We start from the raw sequence: 5,858 nt of genomic DNA, 5'->3' as shown, positions 1-5,858 counted from the left end.
ATATCTTGGCTACTACAGAGTGAGGAAAATATTGAATCAAATGACAGAAACGGGGTTTGCTTTTTTTATTCCACTTATCCAGCTTCATTTGTTTCTCATAAGTGCTTTGTGGTTGATGGTTATTCATTTAAAGTGGTAAATGCAAATGGGAAGACAATTACCAAAGGGGTGAGGGTACCTTCTGCTCTCCCTGAGGTTGGTCCTAACACTAAACAATTATGAGGGAAGAATGAAAACGTCACTAGTCAAGTTTTGTGTCTCTCTTGTTCATTTGTGAACTGTCAGACCCTTGTTAGACCTGTGTCGCCCCTCCATATGGTGATAGATGGCTGGCAGGGATTTCACCAGAGGCAACAGATGGGCAGGCATTTTTACATTCTTTTCATGACTGTCTTTCATTTCCTAGTGATAAAATAGGGTTTCACATTCCAGCCACATGAGTTTCTTTTCTTGCCATTCTATGATTACAAAAGAGGTGTGAGTAAATTGCATTGTGGTATTATATATTTTTTAAAAAGTCAGATCTCAACTATAGTTGTGTTTTCCAGGTGGTGAGATTGGCCTTTTGCCTTGTTTTGACACTATTATGTTGGTGGTTTCGGATAGAGAAGCTGGCCCTTTTGTGAATGGCTGTTGCTACAACGAACCCTTTCCATCTGCTCCTCTTCACGAATCCTTCCCTGTATATAATCTCAACATCACCATATATCCAGTGGACAACAAACCACCTTCCATCACAATAGGTGCAATATTTTTATTTGCTTTTAATGTTAACTAGTGCGTTTCAGGGGCTCAGTAAAGTGATGCCCTTTAATTTATAATAAACATAGAAATTCATCCTATAAAATAGCCTCCAATAATTATTTCACAGAGAAAATTGTCTCCCAAATTTATAAATGGCAACAGTAAAAGTTGTATTGTTTAAAAAAGTCAAATATTTCTATATGAAGAGAAAATGTGTTTGAAAGAGAGAGAAAGATAAAGGAAGAGTGTGTGTACAACATTGGAGACCCCAACTATTCTGGTTTTATTTCAAATGGGAACATATTATTTGCCTGCTGGAGAGAGAATAATTTATTTTATCCATAACAGTTTCTATTAGAACAGCCTGAGTATAGCAGAGAGACCATTTACATACATTTAACCTTATTTGCTTTTTAAAAAGTCATCTTTTCATAGGCGTAATATATAACTTCTGTCTCTCAGAAAAAAAATGCACGCATATGTATGAACGTTATTGTAATTTGCAAACTATCTCCCAAGCAATGTTCTGGAAAGGAGGCATTATCCCTGCAGAACAATTAAGCACCAAGGCATGAAAAAAATGTTTGTTATGAACAATTCATAATAGCTTGCAGGCAATTACTGCTCTGACAAACAGAGCTAACAACTGATCTTGAAAAGTACATAAACTACATTTAGTGGCTTATTATTAAAACAGTTTGGCAATTCTTATTTTCATTTGTCACTTCTATTGGATCATAAGGGAAATCAGAGTTCCTTGAGAATACCTAAAGGGCTCTGTAGCTGTTAGTATTTCTTCTGTCTATCCATTATTGTCTCTGACTTGCTTGTACATGGAAAAAAAATACAATTTTGCAAGTCAAATTAAATTCCACCCATTACCCTTGAATATTTTCACTGTAAGGAGAATTATACTAAAGAAACATTTCCCATGGAAGTATATTTGCATATGGGAGGCTCCTCTGAATTGGAACTTCAATTGCTCCCTTTTGTCCTCGCCATTCTGATTAGAGGATTTCACACTGTCATAATTGTGTCATTATCTGTATGCAGGTACTATGTTCATGGTAGATGAGGGTTTCTCAGCAGCCCTTACTATTAACCATTTGTTTGCCACTGACCCTGACACAGCAGCAGATGACTTGGAATTTGTTGTGGTTTCTCCTCCTCGGTTTGGCTACCTTGAAAACATACTTCCCTCTGCAGGGTTTGAAAAAAGCAATATGGGCATAAGTATAGGTAAGTCACGGTCCTACGCTCAGTGATAACTCATACATGCTTATGGTCCGAAGTCTTAGATTATGTTTCCTTTTCAAAGTACTATATAAATTTAAAGAATGATTGTATTATAGCTTACATTTTAAATTTTAATATTTATTCATTAAATTTTTGTTTCTGGGCTACACCCAACTGAGCTCAGGGCTTATTCCTGGCTCTGCATATAAAGATCACTTCTGGTGTGTTTCAGGAGATCATGTGAAATGCTGGGAATCAAACACACATCTGCACATGCAAGGTTTACTTAAAATGGAAAATTTAAATATAAAAACTATAACAGTTATTCCTAAATAAATAATGCTTAAGAATGTCATCACAGCAACACAGAATACAAAGACACAGAAATAGAATAAATCTGGTGAGAACTTATAGGTTTCGTTCTGTTACAAAATCTTATATCACTTTTGATAGATATTGTAGGAAAGATAGGAATATTTCATGGGAATAAAAGAAAAAATATTGACATCCTGGAACAGATGACATTAATTTTAAACCAAAATGTGTTCCAGACTTAAATAGCTCTTATAAATACAGCAAAACAAAACAACAATGTAAAACCAAACCAAAAAAGAGACCCAAAACAAAATCATCCCAAGACAGCATTTTAGAAGAAAATGAATTAACTACTCTCTAAGTATGTTTCTCTTCCTCTCCATTCCCTTCCTTTTTCATTTGTTTTAGTTGGACCAAATACACACTTGATTTTGCTGCTTTCCAGATCTCAAACTTTAGGCTGCATTTTTTGTGTGAAGTTGCACAAACCTGACTTGATACTCTAGAGACTGAACATTGTTGTAGCCCCAGGAATCCCAGGTAGCAAAGTACTTGGGATGATGCTCAGCATATGTGTCGATAATGAGGATTTAACTCTTGGCCTCACATTTGTAGAGTGTTTTTGAACACTGAACCAGCCCCTGAGCTTCAAGTATCTTTTGTGGCATATCCGTTTTTGTTTTGGGGAAGGAAGCTGGACGCAGTGTGTCTCCCTGGAAGTTACTCCTGGTTGGTACTTGGGAGTCATTCCAATAGTATTCAGGGTACCATGTGCTGCTGGGAATTAAACCAGGGACACTCAGATGTAAAGCAAGCCCTCTGCCCCTTTGAGCTATACCTCTTTATCATTTTAAATATGAGATAAGCTAGATTGATTAATTGCATGTGGCTAAATAATAGAAGAAAATAAAGCCCAATTAAATGCTGTCTACAGGAAAGTTACTTGAGCTTCAAGGAAACATACAAGCAAAATGAAAGAATGGAAAAATGATATCTTGTGCAAATTAAAACAAATAAAAATAGCTTTGTCTTTAGTAGGCAAAACAGGCTTTTAAACTCAAAACTGTAACAAGATACAAAGAAGTTTGTTATAAAATATAAATGGGCCAATTCATCAAGATTTATAAGAACTGTAAATTTATAGTCATATACCACTGGAACACATAAATATTAAGCAAAAAGCCCCAAATATGAAGGACATCATAGACAGCAAAACAAAAACTGGGAACTTCCAGTGGATAAATTTTCCAGGCAAAGTTTATTAAAAAAATATCAAACTTGAACCAAATATACATAACGGTCTTGTCAGAACATTCTATCCAATTGCAGCAAAGACACATTTTTTTCCTGAATAGCATATGGAATATAACCTAGGATATAAATCATGTTACAGGCTACAAATGGACCTCAGCCAATTTAATTTAGTAAGATGGAAAAATACCATATACCTTTTCTGACTATGATGGTATAAAATTATAAATTAACAGAAGAGGCAAGTACAAATCTATGAAAATTGACAAGATGCAGTGGAACAACTGTTGGGTCAAAGATAAAATATAGAATTGAAAAAGTTTAATTGACTGTTACCTACATTAGTTGAGAGAGCATTATGCTGTGTGAAGTCAGTCAGAAAGAGAAAGATGGTTACAAAGTGATCTTTCTCATATGTTGTTAAGTATACTCAATGGGGAAAGAATAGATTATATGCACATGAATGAAATTGAAACTTTTCTTGTACTGGTAAGAAAAAAAAGAACTCCAAGTGACCTAAGTACTTAAATATAAGATCTGAAACCATAACGGTCCTGGAAGACAGTGGAAAATTTCCCTCACATTGATGTTCACAATGATTTTTTTTGCATATCACATCCAAAATGTGCAAATAAAGCAAAAGCCATCAAGTGAACCTATATCAAACTTATTGCTTTATTCAACAAAGGAAATCAACAGAATTAAAAGTCAGGGAGTCAAAGGGAACATATGCAAAAGTTGATAAGGAGTTAGTATATCTACTATATATAAATAACTCTTACCAATAACTCTTATCAATAATCCTTTCCAATAACAAAGCAACAAAAATTCAATTAAAAATAGAAAACATAAATAAACCTATTCTATTTCCAAAGACATTCAATGGTCAACCAGTACATGAAAAAATGCTAACTATCACAAATCAGTAGAGAAATTCAAATTATTATGAGATATAATGCTGGGGCTAGCTTTGGTCCAGTTGTGATAGAGAACTTCTTTGAGTTCCCTCAAGGAGAGTGGATGCACAGATGATGAAATATGAAGAAATTAGAGATCACACAGTGGCTATGTGGGAGAACAAGGTATTCTGATCTTTAATGAAGAACTAGGGATATAAATGGGGTATTTTTCCAGTCAGTTTTTTTCCTATGATATTAAAAGAATGCTCACATTTGCAAAGCACAGATATCTTTCTAGGGTTCAGAGTGATAGCACAGTGGTAAGGCAAGGCCTTTGCCTTGCACACAGCCAACACAGGACAGACCCCGATTCAAATCTTGGCATCCCCGATGGTCCCCCGAGCCTGCTAGGAGTGACTTCTGAGAGCAGAACCAGGAGAAACCCAGGTGTGAACCCAAAACAAAACAAAACAATCTTTATAGTTAACAGAAATTTTATGAGTATACATTGTTTGATATACAAACAATTCACCTGGCTAAGGGTGGTGCACAAACCTTGATGAATAGATATATTTCAAGTAAGTGTCCAGAGTTAAAAAAGAAAAGATTAATTTTTTTTAAATATGGAACGCTTCACAAATTTGTGTGTCATCCTTGTGCAGGGGCCATGCTAATCTTCTGTATCATTCCAATTTTAGTATATGTGCTGCCGAAGTGAGCACAAGAAAAGGTTAATTTTAATATCTCAAAGCAGTTCCTGTCTAGATAAATGAGGCGATTTTAAGATGTAAAATTATATGTCTTAGATGTAAATTAGGGGATTTAGCAAGGGGTTGAGTTACCCTATCAGACTACCTATTTTTTGTTTTGTTTTGTTTTGTTTTGGTTTTGGTTTTGGGCCACACCCGGCAGTGCTCATGGGTTACTCCTGGCTCTATGCTCAGAAATCGTTCCTGGCAGGCTCGGGGGACCATATGGGATGTCGGGATTCGAACCACTGTCCTTCTGCATGTAAGGAAAATGCCCTACCTCCATGCTATCTCTCCGGCCCCCATAGGCTACATATTTCTAATTGGAGAGGGTTCTTGGATAAGGGGCAAATGAAGGAGACAAGCTATATCTAAAAGGGATGCAGATTTTGTACCTGGTAAAAGTTCAACAGCCCAATGTTACATCCTTGTCAAACCTTTTTGATGTTAATTCTGAGGTAAAAAATTAGTTAAAGGACTCAAAGTCTATTAGAGATGTCCTAAAAGCAGAACTGCAAGGGCATTTTAAAGATAAAGAAGAAAGAAGTTAAGTGTCTTTTTGGTGATAAGTTTTCCAGGTAAAGGGAAATTAATCAAGGCTATATTTACCCTTAAAAATCCTTATGTTAGTAAGTAAAAGGGTCAACTATATACACACTTAATA

At 35.5% G+C, this 5,858-nt stretch overlaps 1 non-coding gene across 1 annotated transcript; it reads right to left on the bottom strand.

Annotated features, from left to right (window-relative positions):
• Positions 1-5,062: 5,062 nt before the first annotated feature.
• Positions 5,063-5,167, bottom strand: LOC126026335 (U6 spliceosomal RNA). The gene has a single exon (XR_007501634.1). It is a non-coding gene; the product is annotated as a U6 spliceosomal RNA (small nuclear RNA).
• Positions 5,168-5,858: the final 691 nt, after the last annotated feature.

Source organism: Suncus etruscus, chromosome 1 (genome assembly GCF_024139225.1).
Source record: "Suncus etruscus isolate mSunEtr1 chromosome 1, mSunEtr1.pri.cur, whole genome shotgun sequence".
Classification (NCBI taxonomy): domain Eukaryota; kingdom Metazoa; phylum Chordata; class Mammalia; order Eulipotyphla; family Soricidae; genus Suncus; species Suncus etruscus.
Note: the sequence above shows the minus strand (reverse complement) of the source record. Positions and strands in the feature narration are given on the sequence as shown.